Raw genomic sequence first — 24,654 nt, 5'->3', positions numbered from 1 at the left:
TACTGTCTTGTTCCATTCTCCTTTATATCAGACTTTGCATATATTATATTCCCAACTTTGAAAAATTCTTTTACCACCCCCACCTCATTTTAAATTACTGTTGTGCCAAGACAAAGATAAAGTGAAGCACATTAGTAAAATTAAAACTTGCCTGAAGTCTTTTGGCACTCTGTAGTTAATGACTACCGGTTTGACCAGAGTAAGTGCATTTATTTCTTGGAGTATAACATGGAGAATTCTTGGGTTTTTATCTTTGCAAAAAAGTAAATAGATATATTTTATGTAGTTAAAAATAAGTATTTCTAAGACTGTTAGGAGGCATTATATCTTGCTTTTTCTGGGTGCTATAAATAAGAGTAGCTTTGCTTTATAATGTTTTCACATTTGCATAATGTATGTCCTCTAGTTTCATTATAAACTCAAAGCATTGATGTAGCACTCAAGAAAGAGAATTAAATTATGAAATGTCAAATATTTTGAACAATAACCTGAATGTTTTTATTTGGGTTCATATATTTCTTTTGAGTATAACAAATTATGAGCTTCAAAGCAGTCCCTTACACAGAATGGGCACAATTTAGTTACATTCTTCAAACAATTTATTAGGTGTCTTTCATTTATCATTGCATGACCTTTGCTAGGTATAGACAGCATAAAAGACATAGTATTTTTAGGGTCATGGACATGAGTAGCAGTCTGACTAAACCTAAGGACATCTTCTTAGTATAATGTTTTTGAGAGGAAACTAGATGTTGTAGAGGACAGAGCATTCACCCAAGAGTCAGAAAAACTATTCACATAGCTGCAGACACTTATCAGCTGTGTGACCTTAGGTACTTAAGAACCCCCCCCCCCCCCTTTCCATACCCATAAAATGAGGATGATAGTGTTCATTTCTCAGAGCTGTTGTGAGAATCAAATAAGATAATATTTATAAAGCACTTGGCCAAGGAGTTTCACCCATAGTAGGTGCTTATTCCCTTAAAATATAAAATAAATTATATAGGATTATAGCAAAACCAATTATATTGAAATAGTTACATTTCAATAAATTTTGTATAATTTTAAAAGACTTGTGATGGAAAATACCATCCACATCCAGAGAAGGAACTATGGAGTTTAAATGCAAACCAAAGGTAACCATCTACAATTTTTTAAGAGTTGTATTATGATTTTTTTCCCATTTCAATTTCATTCTTCTTTTAAGATATGGATTTTAATATGGATTTATAGTTAACATAGTTATATACTTGTCTAACCATATTAGATGGTTTTCTGTCAAAGGGGGAGGGGAAAGAAAGGGAAGGAGGGAGGGAGCATAATCTTTCCAAAAGAAATGATTGCTTAAAATTATCATCACATGTATTTGGAAAAACAAACAAATAATATGTGTGTGTGTGTGTGTGTGTGTGTATGTATGAGACAACTACACATAGAAAATGTGGGATGTATTTAGGGAATTGTGAAAGATCTGGTTTAAGAAAGGTGAATTGCATACAGAAGTTCTGGAAAAGTTAAGTTGTAACTGAATGGAAAAGGAGCTTTTGATAACTTGAGTAAGCATCCTATCTGAACTATACATTCTTTGTTTTTTGTTTTTTTTTTTTTAATTTTTTTTTTAGGTTTTTTTTTTACAAGGCAAACGGGGTTAAGTGGTTTGCCCAAGGCCACATAGCTAGGTAATTAAATGTCTGAGACCGGATTTGAACCCAGGTACTCCTGACTCCAGGGCTGGTGCTTTATCCACTATGCCACCTAGCCACCCCTATGACCTATAATGTAATGGAATGAATGGGGGAAAGATGAAAGGTCAGGTGAAGAGACTGTTTCCAGTGTTCGAGATAAGAAATTATATCCTACATTAGCATGCTCACAGTTAAAATTAAAAGGAGATTGTATATAAAATGAGATTGCAGAGTACAATCTATAAAACAATTGTTTTTGGTTGGTCAGACAGAGGGAAGAGTTAAAGGTGACACTTTTTACACATGGATAAATGATAGAATGGTGGTGTTCCATTTATGAATGAATGAATAAAATATTTATTGCATGATTACTATATTATAGGCATTATGTCAGAAAGATATAACTATGTATAAAGAAGACACTCCCTACCTTCTTAGAAATTGGGTTTTTACTGAAGGAACCAACACATAAAGATGGCAATTGGTGTCATTGCACAGTTGTTTGACACATCCTTTCCAGAAGCAGTAGTAGTCATGCTTGAATGATTATTCTCAAATCTATCAAAGGCTGGAGGAACTAAGAGAGAAAGGTATGCTCAGTGGTGGAGCAAGAATACTGGGGGGGGGGGTAACGTGGAGGGTCCATGTAATGGGAATGCTTAGGTTTGAAAGAAATTTTTTTATTGAATTTTTTTATTGAATTTTTTTAATCTAATTAGATTTTTTTGGGGGGGGGGATAATTTAGGAATTACTAAGGCTCCCTTATACAGGATGGGCATAATTGAGTTCCATTCTTCAAAGCATTTATTAGGTGTCTTTATTCACCATTGCATGACCTTTGCTAGATATAGACAGTATAGAGAAGTAGCATTTTTAGGGTCATGTACATGAATGGCAGTCTTAGTATAATATTTTTAAGAGGAAACTAGAAGATGTGGAGGATAGTGCATTTGCCCAAGAGTCAAAAAAAAAACCTATTCAAACATAGCCTAAGGGTTCAGTTTAGAATTGCTACCTGTGGAAATAGGGAAATTTAGAGGAAGGGCAGGTTTTGTGGCAAAGATGAATTTATTTTTGAATAAGTAGAGCTTAAATCAGACCTCATGAAATGTGGGAATGAAGATCTGGGAAAAAATCAAGGACTGGAGATATCTATTTACATTAATTAACAGTTGTTGGTTATTTAAGATTAAAGATCTATACAATTTGTAAAATAATTACCACTTAACAGTTCATAGCCCTTGAGGGATGACTTTGCTCTTGAAGTGTTTAAAATGAGTTCTTCTTCACCTTCCCAGTTCCTTAACTTTTTAATATTACTAAATTTCTGGATGGGTTTTGATGTTTTCTTTCTTCTCTTATTCAAAGATTTCAGGAGTTTGGGGTTTTCACACATTTAAATATTCTTCAGAGAATTGTTTTCTGGTTTTATCTCTTGTAAGATCAATGTCATAGTTGTCCCTTGGGGGACATAATCTTCTTTGTTCCTTTGTCACATTGTGGGGTCTCCTGTTTCTTACAGAAGAAAGTCAAAGGTTGATTGGGTCAGAATTACAACATGGGTTAGAAAAATCTTTGTGTATCCCTAAAGGAGCAATATTTTAAACTCATTACATCTGTTGGTACTTGAAAATATGGCTTTGGTACCCCCTTTTTTGGCCAGATTTTGCCATCTGTCTTTTTTTTTTTGTCAAGTTTTTTTTTTCTTCACTTATATTGGGATTTTTCTCATTGCAAATGTAGTTACATTTTGGCCCAAGCGAAAATGTGTATAGTGGAAGAAATCATTTGTTACTATTAAATGTTATCATTTTTAGCCTTCTGAATTTGAAGATTCTCCTTGGAGAAGTTGTCTTCAGTTAAAATTTTTTGAGCCTAAGTGATTTCATTTTTTTAGGTAGTATACTCTTCCTTTACCATAAACATTTAATATTTCTTTAAAAATTTGTTGTGCCCAAATGATTTCATTATTTAGGTAGCATACTTTTCCTGTACCTTAAACATATGATATTTCTTTTAGTAAACTTAGATTAAATTAGGGGCTTTGGAGTGGGAAATCTTAGTTTGATCATATCAAGAGATTTTTAGAATTTTATACTTATTCATTCTTTTAATGTCCCTGAGGGAATAATTTTCTTGAGAAATTTGCGTTGTAATGATAAACAGACATAATTCAGTAATACTTTCAAGAAACACTGGCTGGGGCTTTGGCATTAATGACCTGAACTTTTGAAAGCAGAAACATATTTTTGTAAGAAGTCCAAGAAAAATAGTAATAAATTTGAATAAAAACACAATAGTATTTTACAAATATTTTCTATTGAAAAATGCCAGTTCTACATCAACATAAACATCCCCTGCTCTCTATTCATAAGGCCAACTCTCCTAGTTCAGGCTCTTAGCACTTCTTGCTGAGACAATAGCTTCCTATTGATCTCCTTGTTTTAATAGTCACTTCCCTTTCTTTCCTTCCTTTGGATTTCAGTGGATTGTAAATTCAATGTGAATTCACTATGTGATTGTGGTTTGTTGTTGAGTCATTTAAGTTGTATCCAACTCTTTGTGACCCCATTTAGAGTTTTCTTGGTAAAGATACTGAGTGCTTTGTTGTCTCCTTCTCTAGCTTATTTTACAGATGAAGAAACTGAGGCACACTGGGTTAAGTGACTTGCCTAGGATCGCAGGGCTTGTAAGTGACTGAGCTATATTTGAATTCATGAACAGGAGTTATCTTGATTTCAAGTCCAGTGTTCTATTCACCACCTACCTGTGCAGTATGGCTAGTGAATAACAAGAATTTATTAACTCCCATTATGAGACTAACTCTGTGCTAATGGTTGGTGATACAAAGAAAGACTATTCTTATGCCTGCCTTCAAGGAGCTCAGTATCTAATAGTGTTGACACTATGTCAACAACTGAGTTCAAGGAAGATCTATGTTCAAAATAAATTAGAAGTAATTTCAGAGACTACCAGGAGCATTAAAGGGACATCTAGAAGAAAATAGTATTTTAGCTGAGATTTGAAAGAAGACAGGGGAAATCAGGAAAAAAAAAGGGTTGCTTTTGGATTTCTTCAAAAGGTATACTATCTGGATCTGAGGAGATAATAGTCTTCCCTCCTTTTTAGTAGCTTTCTCTCCCTTCTCCCTCCAGTATTCTATACCTTAGAGATGTCAAACTCACTGCTAAGTGGTCCATAGGTCTTTGTGCAGTCAGAATAAGATTAAAATATAATCAGGAAATGTTTATCAAAATAAAAAATATAGTTCAACATAAATAATAGTATTTTGTGGTTTTCTAAGTCAGTATGTGAAGTGGAAGGATCTATTTCTATTTGAATTTTACTGCACTATTTGATTTGTCATTTCTACCTTTTATTTTCCTGATTTCTTCTAAATCTACTATCAATACCTCCTACTCCAAGACTATTTTTTCAGCTCTCCTCTACCCTTTAGCTGCCTCTAATTCCTTCCCCTCTCAGAGTCCTTCTTCTCCTCTCCTTTCCCCTTTGTGAATTTACATATTTTCTTTCTCATTATTTTGTAAGCTCCATGATAAAAGGGAAAGTTTTGTTTGCCTTTTTGGCTTTCTTTTCATCCTTACAGCTTAGCATAATATCTGACAAATAGTAAACATTTAAGAAATATGGGATCATTCGACACCTACCTTTTGCTGTTTGTTCCTTACTCACCATTTCCTAGTTCTGACCGTTTTTCCTGGTTGCTCTCCATACCTGGAACTATCCCTGCTCCTCTTTGCCTTTTATCTTCTCTGGCTTCCTCCAGGTCTCAGCTATAAGTTCCATCTTCTTCCTTTCCTGATCCTGCATATACACATACATATACATGTAATATTCATACAATATTCAATATAGATATACATACATAGGCAGCACATACACATATATGCGTATGTCAGTAGATGAACATTTTATTTATATATAATTGTCTACATGTTATCTCCTCCATTAGACAGCTACTCTCCCACCAAAAGAAAAAAAAACCCAAACAAAGAAACTTTTCAGTTATACTAGAGTTGTCCAAAAGTAGAAGTTCATACTTCTTGATGTCTTCAAGTAAATACTGGAGACTGCTTTTTGTTCCGGAATGCTTTGGATTACTCAAATGTTCATAACCATTTTTGTGTCATTGACCTGTCTGGCAATTTAGTGAAGCCTGTGGATCCCCTTCTCATTAAAAAAAAAGTTTGCTATGTATAAAGTAAAACACATTGGAAAATAAGTAAAAATAGAAACCAATTTTTGATATTTATTTATCAGAACGTTTAAATATTTACTAACTACATTTTTCAAAACATCTGCATTAGATATTTTCTAATGCTCCTTCTAATTCATATTCATTACTTCTCAAATTACATATAATTTTTTAAGACATTAAATCCTAGCTTGTTTTGTCAATCTCTTATTTAATTATAAGTTCCAAAAGAAGGGACCATTTCTTATTTCTTTATACTTACCCATATCCTCAAAAAATATCAACTGTTAAATTGAAAGCAGATTTATTTTTGAGAATCAATTAAAAAAATATAGGTAACTTCATCTTACAGCTGTTCAATTTCATCTTTTGATCTCTCTCTCTCTCTCTCTCTCTCTTTCTCTCACAAAGTTATTCTTTCTTTATCGCATCCTAACTTTTGTGAAGACTTACAGCTAGAAAAGAACAATACATTTATATTCTATTGTTATTTCAGTTGAATTTTATTCAGAATTACATGTAGTTATTGCTAAAAAATTATTTTTAAAAAATTGTATTTTTTATGTTTCTCTCTATTACAGTACACAAAGATTGATTTGATTTTAAAGACTTTTTAAAAATATCATTGCATTTTTTATATATTTCTCTTAATTAGAGTGCAATGATTGATTTGAATATAGCCCTGTGGTTCAGAGTGAACTGTGAGGTGGCTGGTTTTCTAGTTATAAAATTGTGTTTTCTTTCCTCAACAAAAAAACTTTGTAAAACCATGAAGGGTATTTATTTCTATAAGAATCCTATTTTCCATGCACAGTAATATGAAATTGTATAGCCATTTTGTTCTTGCCATAAAATAAATGTTTAATTCCTTGTGTCTTTTCCCATCTTGAATAATTCTTCCTGATGCACCAGTGTTTTTCTTTATATTTCCTGTAGTTAAAATGAACATAGGAAGATGCAGTGAAAATCATATTTGCATTGTGTTTCAAGATTAGTTGTTAATAGATTAGAAATTAGGTAAACTGAATAATAATTTTCAACATCTAAACTTTTTGTAGAATTTTAAAATTGAAATCCATATTTGTTCATTACTAAGTGCATTGTTCTAAATATTTTAAGTGTGGAAATTCAGTCTGGCAAAGTACATAGAAAGGCTAGCTCTGTAAAACATGGAATCTGGTATCTTCTCAAATACCTTCTTGTTGTGTGTCTCTTGGGTCAAGTCACTGCTATATCTCTCTGTTTTAGTCAACTTTCTGAAGATACCAAGTTTTAAAGGAGAAATTTTCTAAAGTGAGATGCTTAGAAACCATTTTTCTTGAGTCCTAAGTTTTTCATTCAAATTTTTTTCTCCCTCTACTGGTTATGGAAGTTGATTTTTTTTTTTAGAACATCTCAAGTTTTCCTACAAAATTTGTCAATGTATTCTAAATTTTAATGAAGTGTGGAATGATGTATGTAAACTTGCTCTGATAGAGAAAGCCTATAATATGCTAGTCTGCACTGGTAGAAGGAATTTCCTCATCCATTTCCTCATTCCCCCATGTCAGTGAAATCAGTTTTTGTTCCTATCCCTTGTCACTGTGACATGTACAAAAATATTTGACTTTAAAAAAGAAAACGCCCTTTCAAATGTTTGTACTTAATGTCTTTGGGCTTTATACAGTCAATTTAAAATGAATTTTGCCTCCTTAGATACTACCTACCTATTTTGTCAATCCTTTTTCTACTTCTACAGTTAAACAGGAAATCTTACTGCATTTTACTATATAATTTTTAATATTTGCATTTTTTACCTGTTTGTTTTGGTTTCCTCATCTGTAAAATGAATTGGAGAAGAAAATGACAGATCATACAAGGATCTTTACCCAGAAAACCCAAATTGTATTATGAAGTTGGATTAAACTGAAGCAACCAAACGACATCAAAATTTCAGTCACTATTTCTTTCGCCATCACTTAGTGCTTTGGCCCTTTTCAATCTAACTTCTATCTTCACTCCAGTGAAACTGCTTTGTCAAAAGTCATGATCTCCAGTTAAAATATGATTAATTAAGAAGGGCCAGAGTGGCCTCAGAAAACCTGGAGGAATCAAATGAAGCAATCAGAGAAGAAGTACCTTATCTACTTTAAAGAAGAGAAGGTTGTAGAAGGTAGAGATTGGTGGTTGGGAAATCTCAAGTCTATTGGAGTCTATTGGAGTTCAACATGGGAGAGAGTGGTTGGTCCTCATTCACTTAAGGGACCCTTAGTAAGTATCTGGTTTAAAACAGAGCACTGTGATAAATATCACAGATAAGACCTGATCTGTGTAACTGTTAGTTTATAAAGGGAAAAAAGATACAAACATAATACGTGTAATATGCAATACTGCCAGTCAGTCAATAAACATTCAATGAGATCCTCTTTGGGTTAGCTACTGGGGATATAAAAAGAGGCAAAAAATACTCCCTAATCTCATAGAGCTCACAGTAGAATGGGGGAACCACAACAGCAAATTTATTTGTATAAATAGGAAAAATAGGGAATAATTAAAAGTGAGAGAAAGCACTAAAATTAAGAAGAGTTGGAAATTTTTACCCATAAAAGATAGGTTTTGAGTTCAGACTTGAAATAGGCTAGAGGAGCTAGTAGTCAGAGTTCAGAGTTTGCAAACATGGAGACAAAGCCACAAAAACAACAGAGATAGAGTTCGTTCTTAAAAAAAACAAGAATGAGAGTATTCACTCCCTGTGTATTTAACAAGTATTCCCTGACTCTCAAGGAGTTCAAAAGAATGTACACATGTTTGTCACTGAACAATATTCTCCCACAAAAAGTTGTCATTCTTTTGTTGTTTAGATGTGTCTGATTGTAAACACATTTATAGTTTTCTTGGTAAAGACTCAATTGGTTTGCCATTTCCTTCTCTAATTCATTTTATTATTGAGGAACTGAGGCATACAGGGCTAAGTGACTTGGCCAGGGTCACTCAGCTAGGAAATTTCCGAGGTTGGATTTAAATTCATGAAAAGGTCTCACTCCAGTGATCTGTCTTCTACACTAACCTTTCTGCTCCTTAGGTAGATGACAGAATTGGAGGAAATTCTCAGCTTTGGGCAATGATTGAAGGGGTAGATTAGGGCAAAGAAAGCATCAGCTATTATGGACTCCAGAAATTTTGTCTTTTAGCATTTGTCTTGAATAGACCATACTTGATGACAGGGAAAACTATCAGGGTTGATGTTTCTTATATAGTTAATAGAAAATTGAAAAGAAGGGGAAAATAATAAAAGTTTGGGCAGGCCAAATAAAAGTAAAACTAATTACTTACATCAATGGCTTATCCTTTATGTATAATTTCTGATATGCTACAATAACAATTATGTATATCATTGACTATGTCACATTAACACAGGAAAAGTTTGGTTATTGTACTAAACTTTTTTTCATGTTTGCTTATCATTCCTCGTTGCTTATGGCAGCATGGTTACCTCTTCACAACATAGAAGGACATTGATTATCTTGCATTAATAAGCCAAAAATTTCATCAGTCAGCACATATAATATTAAATTAATTTGTTCTAGGAACTGTTAAAGACCTTCTTGGGGTTTACTGATTTAAGTGGGTTTCTTTCTATAGAGTATTTCAACACCTTACATTTTGCCTTTTCATTCAGATCATTAAAAGTCTATTAAATAACATTGGTCCTGATTCTCACAACAGGAGATCCCTATTATTAACATATCTTTTCACTCTCAAACAACTTCTAATGTACATTTGTTGTGCTAATAGCTTTTCCTTCTCCATGCATAACTTCGTGTAATGAAAAATAACATATTAATTTTATAGCTTTTCTTCCTTTTGCTTATAATGCTTTTCTACTATATTGTTACTGTTGTGTAGTGGTCTTGCTATTGAAATCTAAATTAATGGAAAATGGAAAAATATAATTGCAAAGAGAACAGTGGACAATAATATCCTAAAATGAAGTTAGTTAAGGGTTATTCGTCAATCTTGGTGCTTCTTACTATAGCAGTCATACAGTGATCTTCTGCTGCTTGAGAACTGTCCTTGTACTTCAAAATGGAGTTCATCTTGTGCCTCTTTTCCATTTTCCATGTATTTGTGGAGTTTTTCAATGAATTGAGTTTTGAAGAGGTTTATTGATTTCTTCCCATGAGCAGCAGATTCTTCATAAAAGTATTTCTTCAGTGGTAATTCAGAAACTACATCCAAACAACAATGTCAAAATCTGTGCTAAAATATATTTACATGAAGCCAGATTTTGGGGTTCAGGGACTATTTTTTTCTTCTAAAAATGGGCAAAAATGCACATTTTCTCTCTCCCTCCCTAACAACCCTCTCCCTGTCATTCCCCACTTTCCTTCATCTCTCTCTCTCTCTCTCTTGCGCTCTCTCTCTCTCTCTCTCTCTCTCTCTCTCTCTCTCTCTCTTTCTCTCTTTCTTTCTCTCTCCCCCGCCCCCTCCTCACGCACTATTTTTGAATTTAGGATTAACAAATATTTGCGTCTACATTCCTAATACTGTGAGGTGCTATTTGATTAATGAAATCATTACTTTTTCTTAGTGTTTTTCCTAGAAGGAAAGAGAGAAAATTGCTGATAACTTTTTTTAGCACAATATCTTAGAGGATGAATTTGGAGTTTGACATATAGTTATTTATATGACTGTTGTTGAGACCTTTCAGTTGTGTTCAACTCTTCATGACCCATTTTGGAGCTTTCTTGGCAAAGCTACTGAAATAGTTTGTCATTTTTTTTATCTAGTTTATTTTACTAATGAGGAAACTGAGCAAACAGGGTTAAGTGTCTTGCCTAGGGTCACATAGCTAGAAAGTATCTGAGGCTAGACTTGAATTCATCAGATGTCTTCTTGACTTCAGACCTGGAACTCTATCCGCTGTACTACCTAGGTTCCCTTTAGGAAGTTAACAGGCTTCTTCATTTACAAAATGACAAGGTCCTTTATAGCTCTCTCTCTCTCTCTCTCTCTCTCTCTCTCTCTCTCTCTCTCTTAGATTTTTCAAAGGCAATGAGGTTAAGTAGCTTGCCCAAGGCTAGGTATTATTAAGTGTCTGAGGTCATATTTGAACTCAGGTACTCCTGATTCCAAGGACAGTGCTCTATCCACTGTGCTACCTAGCTGCCCCTCCCCATAGGTCTTAATTAGTGTTTGTATGAGCCTTTTTCTCAAGTTGATTATTTCATGTATCTGAACATATAATGTACTATTGAGAAAGGAGAAGCCACAGCATATACTATTCATAGCTGCTTTTAAGAAAGTCAAGAAAGGTCAGGAATTCAAGAAGTGGCAATTTTGAAACCTGCTACTTGAAGTAAGGAAAAATTTATGTGGAGGAATGTTTCTGCATTTATCCTCAAATTATATAGGCTTATTTTAAAATTCCAAGTTATGTGTTCTAAATTCTTTATAGATCACTGGTCACTGTTTTTTTCCACAAAAATCTTTTTTACAAAAAAGCATTCTCAGATTATTAACATTTCAACTTAGTGGTTTTGTGCTCTGAAAACATTCCATTGTGAATTTATGGAGAATGAAAAATCTGGACAGTTCCCCAGTATATTTTATATTGTACTTCAATGATAGATATGGAGAAGACTTTGAAGATTATCTATTTCAATTGGCTCATGTTACTGTTAAAAAAAAAAATTGAGGCTGGGAAAACATTTTGTCCAGTCACACAGTTTGTGATATAGTTGGAGCATTCCTATTATATAAAATAGCAATAATTCATAACGTGTTTCTGAAATTAATATTGTCCTTCAGAAGCTGATCCATGGCTTTTCCTGACATAGAGTAAGTCGTAGAATTGCATGACTATGGTTCCATATTAACTCAGTGTAATTGGTATAGTAATTCCAATTTCATTCTTTTGAATTTCTTTTGGTTGTCTTTGTAGGAAGAGTTCCATAAATCTCCAATTTACTTATATTTCTTTGTGTTTCACTTAATTTTTCCTGTTCTTGCTTGAGATTTTTTTTTTGTAGTAACTTAGCCCTTTTATTTAATATTATTGGGAAAAAACTATCATCTACTTGTTTTACAGACAGTTTAATAACTAATTACTGTGTGCTGAGGTTATATATGTTTACTTTTTTCAGTTCTAAAATGAACAAAGTATCTACAGTCTCTTAATAAGATGAATAAAATTTTCTATATACATAAATCAAGTTCAGCTCTAACTCCATATCCAAATTAACTTCTGTTTGTAAAGTGGCAAGATATTTATATTTATAATTCAAGAAATGTGAAGTAATTCTTACTTTTGCAATTTCTCCCTAAAATTTAAAAAATAAAAATAAAAAATTTAATTTTTATATGTTAAATAGCAAAAATTACTCCATGCTGATTTTCTTAAATTGCCTTTGTAATGATTTACTCATATAGAAAATATATATTGATAGATCTATTTAGATAAGTGTGGTTTAATATGCTAGTAGCTGGTGTTAAGAGTTAGTAGCACACAACATTTTTATTCATAAAAAGTCAATTCATTTCCCTAAAAATGTCACGAAAACTATAGCAAATTTCAGTGGGTTGGTTTTCTTGAAACATAAAGTCTCCCGACAGTGAAGATACATAATTAATGATCTACTCTTTTGTAGAAGAAAGTTCTCTGCTTCATCCTCAGAAATGCCTAGGTCTAAGTTTCAAAATTCCTTGTCTTGTCTCCATTCATAGTAAAGAAAGGAAGGAGATCAGGAAGAAGCTCTCTTCTGGAAGAAGCTTTCTTCTGGAAAGGGTGAGCTCCTTGAGCACAATTCACAAATACCAATATATAGAATAAATAGAAAATAATTTCAAGTAAGCTTAGTGAAAAGAAAGCATTAATAACTAGGAATATCAAGAAAGATCTCCTTTGGAGTTGTTACCTCAGTTGAGATTTGAAGGAAGGTGAAGATGATGAGGGAAAACATTCTTCCCGTGGGATGACTGTCAGGTACAGATTGAATTAAGTGATCATTGACCTCCCCACTCTCTTTGATATTCTGTGATTATTGTAACCACAAATGCATATTCTTTACTACTTGATCTAGTCTATGGCAATAAAACTCTCTCAGTTAGTCAGTATGGTCCTCAGTTTCTTACTGAACTCATACAAAGCCTTTCTGTCTTTGTGTAGGACCTACCAAACATTCTATGAAGATTCTTTCAGAATCTTCATTCTGTAATGAGGGCTCTTGTGAAGTCTCCACTTTCTTACCTTACAACTGTAATCCATTATACAGGGAAGACACTCAGTGGACCATAAACATATATATATATATATATATATATATATATATATATATATATATATATACACATATACACATATGTATATATATGCTAAAAATCAATATCATACTTATATTCCCTCTCTACTCCCTATCCTTAATCATCATTTTCATAATTTTCTTTTGTGATCAGAAAGTTCATATTTTTTCATGACCTTATGAATTATAGAAGGAACCTCAGAAAACCATCCTATTCTCTACCCCTTCTCTACCTGCCATCAGTTTTATAAATAAAGAAGCTGAAAACTTTATTGGATAAGGGACTTGTTCATGATTACACAGGTAGAGACAATTGATACCCATGTCCTTATATTTTTTTAATCAATATGCTTCCCTCTAAACTACTTTGCCTCTCATCCCCTTTTGGTCACTGGACCTAGAAGTTTCTGTCGTGGTCCTCCTCTGGCTAACTTCTTCAATCAGTCTATTATTCTTCAGTCAGCCATTTAAGGAGCTCTAAATTGTGCTCTTCTCACTTCTTCTGTTCTTCTATAGTTTCTGAAGTCATATGATTAAGATGTTTTATTCAAATTCATCCTACCCAGCCTCGGAAGCTCTATAAGCAAGTGGAATTTTGGTGCCTATTATATGTTGTATTACCAGAGGTGAATATTGTATTTTATTCTTTTTTCCCTGAACTGAATGACCTTTGTAGAGTTATTTTGATTATTATGTTCTTTAGAAGTAATAAAGAAAGCACATTTTCTCTTAAAATAGTTTTAGGTCACTAATTATAATTTTCTACTTAGCAACATCTCTTAACCTTATCTTCCATTACCTCAATTTAAAAAAATATTAATTCAGAAACTGCTTGTGGTGGAGTTTCTAGTTTCCTTATGGTTAAAATCTTTCAATTCTTTCAAAATTTATTTCAGTAGAATAAAAAAGATCATCTAGTAAAAGTCCATTGTTTTACTGATGAGAAAACTGGACAGCAAAGTGAATTGTTCAAGATGATATAGTTAGTGGCATAGAATCCTATGATAACTTTTTAATAGTGAATTCTGCCATTTGAAGTTCTTTTTATATAAGGCAAGGGATTTGAGAATTTATAGGTCGATAATATTTTATTCAACATATATATTTCAAAAACCTACTATGTTCTCTTCCACTGTGTTAAATGCTAAGAGGAATCCATAAAGAATAAAATTCTGAAGACTGACAGTTATCATTAAGTGTTAAAATGAGTGATATCACTTGGCTATGCCTTTGAGATCAGATTTATTGGAGTTTAAGATTTTTTTCTATGAGTTTCTAAAGTACTATTTGACTAACTGATATTGGCAGAGCTTTATACAGGTACTTGAATACACATGTTATCTACCTCATTGCACTGAAGGACAATTTGTTGCACTGATTTTTGTCTTTAAAGTTTGCATGACAATACAGTTTTGGTAACTGTAAATATCAGGTGCCTTTCTCTGAATCCTTTGGAGAATCTCTGTTCTCTTAATGACTGGATTTCATGTCACGATCTTTTTTTTGTTTGTTTTACTTATTTCAAATTCCTACCCTGTTTTATTCTTCCAATTTTCTGACCTCAAGGGCATGGTACAAAACTAATCTTTTCAAACTTTCTTATGGTACCATGGTGGCAAGGCAAAATTGCTTTTTCTTTCAAGTTGAGGAGACACCTGCATGTTCATAGTACTATCACTGGGCCTGTGGTAGGAAAAGATTTAAGTATGATTTGGATCTTGATATTGTTATTTTAAACTGTCAAAAGAAATGAAATTTAGAATTAAATTGGATCTTTGACCCAGGCAAAAAATCTAACCTTTGACCAAACTATGGCCAGATCTTTCCTTTTTTTTTTTTTTGATGGTTAACAATTTTTTTCCTATTATTTAATGTCTCTTTTGAAAAGAAATGACTTTAAAAACTTGTACAGACATAAGAAAAATTCACAACTGAAGTTCTGTATTTTTTAAAAAAAATTGTAGTATATGGAAGGTGATTTTCAAAGTGATAGAGAACAGAACACAATCTGTGTAACCATATCAGGCTTAGCTTTTTACATTTCGCATCCAAGGGATCAAACTGAGCTGGAGTCTGCCAAAGCCAGTTGAAACCTTACATGGTGATACAGATCTGCAAATCCGGCAACCAGGGACTGTTAGAGATAAAAAAGAATAAGGATGAAAGCACTATGAGACTTATTTTGGAAATTGCCTAATGACAGATTCAGGTTTCTGAATAGGAAATGGTATTTGGTATTCAAAAGACTTCTCAAATAAGGGGGGAAAAAGAGATAGCTTTGGTCCTTGAAAAGCTGATATGAATAACAAAGGAAAAGTGTGAATTTGCTTCAGAATGTACTTCCTTTCCCTTTGTCTTTATATCTGGGCTATAAGACATTGTTCATGCACAAATACATTTACTCAATTCCATATTTTATCTTAAATGAATAAAGGTTGGTGTGGAACATCCCTGTTTTATTTTTTCAACATTGTTTTCTCTCCAGTCACTACTCACTACTTCCAGCTCTTAGGGTAGGTACAATTAAATGGGAAGCAGAAATGACTTTTGTATTTCTCCATTAAGGTTGTAATTGGTCCACTATTTTTAGTGAAAATTTCAGACGACTTTATCTATTTCTCTTTATTTCAAGAGAAATCTCATTACTTTTGAATATGGATTTGTTTCCTTCTTTTCAATCCATGTAAACTGTTAGTGATACAATCGGTATGATGTCCTATATAGATACATACATACATACATACACATATAATATACATGCTCTGCTTATATGGTCTTGATGAAAAACATATAATTTTGTTCAATTTTTATATCTGAATGTATAGTGTTTTATTCCCTGTTTTTGACTTTCTAAGTTTCTGAATATTAATTAGGTAACCTTTTATATGAAATAAGCTAAATTTTCTCCATTTCGTCCATTCACAAATAACGAATTCCTGATTTAATTAAACCCAGGAGAACAACCTGAGTAAAGTCAGAACATAATTGGAATAAAATTGTGTAATTAACAGTAAATGATAAAGTTATTAAATATAATTAAATTGCTTTTCAAAATATATTTCATATTTAAATTTAAGGAAATTTAGCATTTAAGTTAATAAAAAAGTCATTGTAAAAGGACTGTGCAAGTGATCCCTATTTTTTGACAAGATACTGGTCTGAGACCTTGAAGAACAGGAGGTTGGAAGCCACCCTCCATAGAACTGATGAATGAACTCAGAAGGGGGAATGGCCAGGGTCTTTCTTGCAGGTCTTTATTAGGCAGGATTTAAGAATTTGCTCAAAAGCATTCCAGAATATCATGAAATGGCAAAGAATGAGAATTTCCTATATAAAATAAAACCAAAATGAATACTCTCTTCTCACTTGCTTGTTTTTTAAAATAAGTAAAACAAATCACATGATAACAAAAAACATGTAGTAATTGTATCACCTTTAATATTTTGCTTTTAAACGTGGTAGTTTCTTGAGTATGACCAAAATAATTTGAATTTGACTTTTCTCCTGAACATTGAAAATTGAAAACAATTTATTAATTTGCACCTGGTTGATTTTTTAAAAATATATTACTCTTTAATATTACCTATTTAAGATAAATTTAATTTTGGAAAACATAATTTAGCCTTAAACAGACAAACTAATCATTAATACTAAATTGTCTGTCTAAAAATGATGAGTCAATTCAACAAACACTTATTAAGTGCTTATTTTGCAAAAGATACTGTGACAGGTACCAAGAATTTAGACACTAACTCCTGCCCCAAGGAGTTTATGGTCTACCTTGGGATGATGGGACAGATATAACATGTATTCAAATCTGAAAATGTACAAATAATACAAAGTAAACACATAGTAATTTGAGGTGACACATAATACCTGGACTGATTGGGAAATCATAGCAAGAAAGGTCTGATACTGAATTTTGAAGTCAGGAATTCCAGGAGATTAAGGTGAGGAGGGACTATAGGGCCACACCTATGCAGAGGCAAGCAGATAGGAGATAGAATGTCATGAATTGGGAATAGTAAAAAACATTTTACTTCATTGTCTGAATGCATGTGATCCAATAAGCAAAGGTCATTAACAAAATGTAGAATATTTGCCAGTCAGATTTTCAAAAAATTCAGTTTTCATGCCTAAGATTATGAACACATTTCTGAGTAAAGCTTCTAGAAACAAGAAGAAACTTATTCTATGTGGTAGTATCTAGTCCAACTGAGGAACAAATCTGCCCTGCATCTCTGATAAAATGGTGGAGCTTTTTTTTAGGTGGTACAGTGGAGAGAGCACCAGTCCTGGAATCAACCAGTCAGGGTTCAAATCTGGCCTCAGACACTGGACACTTACTACCTGTGTGTCCTTGGGCAAGTCACTTAACCCTGATTGCTTCACATCCAGGGCCATCTCTAGTGATCCTAATTCTCCTCCAGCCACTGGACTGAGATGGTTCAAGAGGAGGATGTGAGACTGGTGATTAAGCACAGCAATCCCTCCCTTACCTGTCATGGCAGTGCCTCCCTGATGTCATGGTCTTCCTTGAGAAAGAAGGGCAAACAACAAAGATCTCTAAAAATAGAGAATTTACCACTTCCTAAGAAGCTAATCCTACTTTTAAACAACTCTAATGATTAATGTTTTTATTTATTTTTATAGTGAACTAAAAATCTGCCCTTTTCTAACGTTTACATATTCGTTCTTTGGAGCCAACTGTGTATGATTCCATTTCTGTGAAACAGTCCTTCGAGTGTTTGAAGAAAGCCATCCCAATTGTGTTGCATTGTTTTTTCTAGAACTGATGGATCTATGTCATCATTTCTAGTTTTATCACTATCCTGACTAGTTCTTTTGGCCTTTTCCAGTTTTTCCAACATCTAGAAATAATGTTCCAGATATAATAAGATAATGCCAGAGCTTTCTTTGTAAATTTATAAAGATAATTAGATTTAAGTGTGACCAAGTAAGTACTAATATACATTTGAAAGAAATTAAAAAAAATTTCCCTCTAATATTTAAGAATGGGTATATTTTATATATTCTTTGAAAGAGTCCTAGATTTGGAAGCAGAGGACTTTGATTTAAATCCTATTCTGCTATGAGTACATAACTGTGTGTCAATGGGCTAGTTGTTTAAAATTTCTGGTCTTTGTTTTTTCATCCATAAAAGAAGTGATTGTGGATTAGATAGGTCTCTTCTCTTTAAATCTATTTTCCCATTGTCTTTATGAGGAAAAAAAATAACCAAGGAATATTATAGTATGGCTTACTGCAGATCTCTTGTGAAAGCAATGTTATCTTGGTTGATGTTGGGAACATTATCTGCATATTTTTTTCTGAAGCCCCAGGTTATAGCATAAATTGTTGATATGACATAAGAAGTACATGTGAAATCCATGTATTTCCAGGCTTTTTCTTGCTTTTGTACCTGAATTTGGCTGTAAACAGGAGAGGGCAGTGTAGACTTAACTTGTGAGGCTCCTTAGCCTACTTCAGCAAATCCCAAAGCTCTTCCTTATTCCCTCCCTACATATGACTTAGATTCAGTTGTATCAATCAGATGAGTTTGCTTAGTTGATAGATTAGGCTTGCCTCACAAAACACAACCTTTTCCTTTGCATTGAAGGTGAATAGATTTCCAGTGTTTCAGAACAAATCTGTTTCTAAGTAATTTCTTAGTTTTTTTTCACTTTTATGGAAGGATCACTAGATTTCTTATGTTTAAAACAATGGTAGCACTTATGCTATATATGGAGGGCCAGGTATTTTATCTTCATTTTGAGAGTTTTATTAAAAAAAAAAGATTATTGCCTTTTTTTCCTTCTGTTTTAATTTGAAAGATTCATGAGGACAGTAGTTGTCTTTTTAAAAATTGTCAATTATGCATCCTAAACTGAAAAAGCATATTAATATTATTATTATGGTTCTTGGCAAAATTTCAAATTTCTAAGAGTTTTAGTTTACTAAAACACTGTTGTTTTTCAATAATTTCAGTGGTATCTGACTCTTCATGATCCCATTAGGATTTTCTTGGCAAAGATACTGAAATTTGCTGTTTCCTTTTCCCAGCTTATTTTACAGATAAGGAAACTGAGATTAAATAGATAAAATGACTTGTCCTAGATCACACAACTAGTAAGGGTCTGAAGCTGTATTTACACTAAGATCTTCCTGATCAGTGTCCAGCATCCCATCCTGTGTTCCACCTAGCTCTCCTTCAGCTAATATTATTATTGATTAAATTATAAACAAAACATTTTCCTTGTTGCAACATTAGGAGTGCTTTGTGAAATCCTTCATATCGTTTTTCCTTTTCACATGTTTACACTTAATACATCTATCTGGTAAGATTTGGGAATTTGGGGAGAGAGAGGTCCTAGGGCTTTGAAGAAGCAGAGTCCAATTCTTGTTTATTAGAAAGTTTCTAAATATTTTGTCTTGCATCTTGTAATTTTTACCAGTGCCTTTTCTTGCTTTTAAAAACGATGAGATTTATATCTTTTTCACTATGAGCTTGTTTCCTCATCTGGATTCACTGATGATTTCATTGCATAATGTTGTTGTCTAGGTTTTGTATACACATTAGAAACAATAGTGAATTGTAACAACAACAGCAACAACAATAATGATTATCACTTTTTATTTCTGGAGTGATTTCAGGCTTGCAAAGTGCTTTCCTCACAGTGACCTTTTGGGGATGAACTGTCATTCTCCACCACAGATGGAGAGTAGATTTTCCTGCCTTTAAGATGATTGCTTAAGGAAATAAATCACCACTCCCCTCATCTCCTCCCTTTCCCTCTCCCAAGAATTTTACACAGTTGTTTCCTGAGAAATCAAGAGTCATGTTATAGGGCGGAAGGACTTATTTAGGATTGGATCATCTGGATTGAGCTTCTTTCCAACCTTGAGATTTTGCTAATACAATAAAATGTTTATTAAATTCCATTCTAATTTTGTATCTGTCATCCCAATTTTATATTTTCATGTATAAGGAGACTTGAGTGAAGTGAAATTTTATATCTAAGTCTTCAAGCTCCAATCTGCATGTCACAGATAAATAAATCTCCTTTCTTCTACTACTATTTTTTTCTTCCTCTTCTAAAGAGTTTTTACCTTGCCTTGCATAGTGTAGGATCAGCTTGTGTACGTTAGGAATCAGGGAGTATTTTATTTCCTGTCCTTGATTTCTTCAAAGAAATTAGATTAGGTAGATTGTACTTATCCATTTAAATTCTTATTAGTGTTTTCCTATAAATTCATCATTTTACAAGGAAAACTCTGACATTAACATATTATATTTGGACCATTATTTGGAAAAACTGGAAAATGACCAAAAGTTCTAGTCAGGATGGTGATTAAAACTAGAAATGATGATACAGATGCATTAGTTGTGGGTTCTGACCAATGAGTTATAAGTTTTTCTTTCGTTTTCTATGGATGCTGAAGAGCCTTAGTTGTCTTATTCTTCTTAAATGACCTACTGGTATGACAAGAGAGACAGACAGACAGATAGAGAATTTACTAGTTGGCCATTTTTTAAGAGAATTGCAAAGTAGAGGAAGTTTCCTTCTGGAAGTTTCCCTATCAGTGAAATCACAAGTCTTTTTGTCCTTCACATGACTTCTCCTGTTAGGAGTTTTAGGCTCACCCTACCAAGTGCATCTTCATTATCTTGTACTATTTTCTTTTCTTCATAGACCATGGTATTGTGTGACTTAAACACAGTTACATTAGGACAGTAGTGGTGTTTGGGAGTCAGGGAAGATCATTAAAAACTTTTATTTCCCACAAAATCAGTCCAACTTTTCCATAGACTTCTGCTCAGTGTCTTGTTTCAGTGACTGTCCCTGCCTCTAATGGGTGACATTTGTCATCCTATTCAAACCTATATTATAGTCTGGATAATATTATTCAATCATTTCATTGGTGATTTTACATTGCCTTTAGGATCTAAATACTACTTTTTCTGAGATTTATTGAAATTTTCATAAACTCAACTGCAAAGAGGTCTGTAGTGAATACTTTTTTTTCAATGTTGCCCCCTAAATAATAGGTGACACTTAAATTTACTACATTAAGTTCTGAAACGGTTTGATGTATACAAACTTATTAGGATAGTGTTTGACATATATTAGGTACTTAATAAATGTTTATTGACTGACAAGTTATAATATTAAATGAAGGAGTAATTTCTAAGAGAGATGATAATACCTTATAGACTTTAATGTTACCTCAGAGGCCATCTATTTTATTCTGTTTGCTCACATAATAGATGAAGAAACTTAAATGTCCAACATGGCCTTTAAACTTGGTCCTCTAACTCAAGAGTCAGTGAGCTTCCCAAGGCCTTCTTTCCCCCAAAACCTTTCCATTGAGGAGGTACCATGATTTCCATGTAGAAAATATAAAACAAAATGTTTGATTTTTTAAAAAAACTTGTTAAAAATTTTTATTTATTTAAAGCAATGGGGTTGAGTGACTTGCCCAAGGTCACACAAGCTAGGCAATTATTAAATGTCTGAGGGCAGATTTGATTACAGGACTCCAGGGCTGATAGCTGTCCCCAATGTTTGACTTTTAATCCTTGATTTATAATATAAGATTTCAGAGGTAGCACATAGAAACATATTGACTATTATGTAAGCAATTTATTATCATGTGAATATAAGTTTTCAAAAGAAGAATTACAAATTATTAGCCATATGAAAAAATAAAATCCTCCAAGTAATTACCTCAAAATGAACCAATTTACAAAGATGACAAGAAATGGGAATAGTCATTGTAGGGTAGGTGTTTCAAGTATATGTTCATGAATACATTATTGAGAGGAGGTGGGAATTTCTGGAAAAGAGCATGAAATTTTTCAGAGTGACTAAAAACTTAATATTCTTTGTGACTGTGTTCAAGGAAGTCATTCCAGAATATTTGTAACAGCATTTTTGGTGATGGTGAAGAAATGAAAAAAAAAACATCATTTGGGAAATGATTTGCACTAAATTCTGGTGCATAGATGGAATGGGATATTGTTAGTCTATAAAAAAATGATGAATGTGATTACTAAGGAAAAGCATGGAGATACTTTCATGAACTCAAGGTAAGTACATACAGGAGAACAACATGTACAAAGACAGCATTGAAAATGGAAAGATGATGAAAACAAAATAGAAACTGAGTGCTGTGAAATTATATTGATCAAGGTTGAGCCCAGGGAAGAAATATGAAAAGATGCCCTCCCCTTCTTTGTAGATGTGTATGGGGGGGTGGTCCATGCATGTGAAACACTACATATAATTTCAGGCTTGATTACTTTGAAATTTTTCCTTTTTTTCTTATTCATTACTCTTTATTATTTTCTTAATCTTTAAGGAATGGCTTTCTGAGAAGTTGGAGAGAGTGATATAGAAGTGGGAAATGTAGTTGATACTGAAACAGAAGATATTAATCCTATGAGTTTTAAAAATGAAAAAATCACAATATAGCTCTGGAGGCTGATAGAATCCTTATACATTATCTAAAAATTAGATGATTATGTGAAGAATTATATAATAATGAGAAAAAAGATTAAACAAATTCTGGAATATGAAAGTAAGTAGACCCAGAAAAATACATGCACAATTAATAATAATAATAATAATAATAGTATTAATTAATATTTATTTGTCACATTCTCTGTCCAAGACATGGTGATAAATGCCTTGAAATTGCCTCATTTGATTCTAAGAATACCTGTGGGAGAGAGGTGCTATTATCCCCATTCAAAGAGGAGGAAATTAGGACAAACAAGGGTTAAATGACTTGCCCAGGGTTACCCAGCTGGTAAGTATCTGAGAAGAGATTAGAACTGAGGTCTTCTTAAGTTTAGGTCTGACCCAATATACACTGTACCAAGTCTGCAAGTGAGGTCTATTTTCCAAATGAGTCCAAGAAGGAAAATTTTTAAAAAGCTATGCTTAAATAGACACTTTTTGGTATAAGTGACTACATGTTCAGTCACATCTCTCTTTAAAAAAAAAAATCCAAAGTGCCAGACAGCCCAGTAAAGTAAGCAGTAGGGCTGATGCTATTTGCACATCCCAAAGTCAGGAAATTTGGAGTTCTGGTTCTCATAGCAACTGCAGCTCAGCCTCAGGCTAGTAAATGTTAAGCTACCCAATTGAACACCCTCCTTAGACATGTGAAATTCTACTATACAAGCCCACGGGAGTCAGATATTAGATGTGGGAAGAGCATATCTGTAAATGATCACTCATTACTTGATCACAATAGTTTTGGACATTTCATTTTTATTGCTATTTCCTAAGTGCTCCATTGGAGTTTTCTCTCTTTCAAAGGTGACTGCAGTAGTAAAGGCTTGTATGTTCACCAGTGATGCTTCTAAGAGGAATTATGGATTATTAATGTAATCTGTTAACAAATTTCTTCAATTTGCTGAACCATCTTTTACATCTGGCTTATAAACAACTCTGCTTCCCCCTTCACATTTAGAGTTCTTGTTTACATTCATAATGTCGATCTTAGGCAGGTTCAAGATGCTGGTTAACCTTTGAGATGTATTTCTTGTGAGTTGTTTAAATGAGATAGATGACTAAGAAGTGTCTATTAGAGACTCTCAATACACAGGATCATCAATCCTCAAAGAGGTTGGCTTTATGTGGAGCCCTGCTATGGTGGGAGACATTGTATATCCATATTGCTTAGAAATCTTCTTGCATACAATCTTGTGTGCCCCCCCCCTTTTATTTATTTTATTTATTTATTTTTTGGTAAATGCTCAGAGGAAATACCAGTTTTATTTAACTGACTGCCTGTTTCTTGTTTTAATATCTCTTCAACAGTTTACTAATTGTTTGACACTGTCTAAAACTCAGATCTCTTCCCTTATTTTATTGATTAATGTTTCAATTAATGGCATACAGATCTTTGCTTTAGAACTCATTGTTTACATAATGAATGCATGCATATTTAAATGAATAAATTCACATTAAACAATGGGGCATTGGTCTTCTTGGAAATTTTTTAAATTATATAGATGTAAATTTGAAAATGCATTCCTAAATCGAACATTAAAAATGAGCCCAATGTGTAAAGCATGAGTATGCTTGCATATGTATGCTTATAAGTATGTGTGTTTCTACTCTAAGCTTCCCTGAAAAATAGAACAAATCAATTGTATATGTAATTATCTTCTCAGCCTGTCTCACCTGTGTGATTAGGGTTTGTTGAATACTGTATTTTGAAAACTGAATAGTTTCTAGTTATTGTTATGAGTCACATGAGATATAGATATATATATATATATATATATTTTAGTTTTTTTGGCAAAGCAATGGGGTAAAATGACTTGTCCAAGGTCACACACACAGCCATGTAATTTCATCTCAGGTCCTCCTGACTCCAGGGCCAGCACTCTCTCCACTGTGCCACCTAGCTGCCCCCACCTGAGATATCTTATATACAACAATATAACTAACATTT

The 24,654-nt window shown here is 33.1% G+C and overlaps 1 protein-coding gene across 23 annotated transcripts in view; it reads left to right on the top strand.

The window, feature by feature from the left end:
• The window catches only part of PARD3 (par-3 family cell polarity regulator), a 710,070-nt gene that overhangs the window by 364,098 nt on the left and 321,318 nt on the right, over positions 1 to 24,654 (top strand). The window lies entirely within an intron of this gene.

This window comes from Macrotis lagotis, chromosome 7 (genome assembly GCF_037893015.1).
Source record: "Macrotis lagotis isolate mMagLag1 chromosome 7, bilby.v1.9.chrom.fasta, whole genome shotgun sequence".
NCBI classification, from domain to species: Eukaryota; Metazoa; Chordata; class Mammalia; order Peramelemorphia; family Peramelidae; genus Macrotis; species Macrotis lagotis.
The sequence above is the reverse complement of the archived record's forward strand: the minus strand, read 5'-3'. Positions and strand labels throughout refer to the sequence as shown.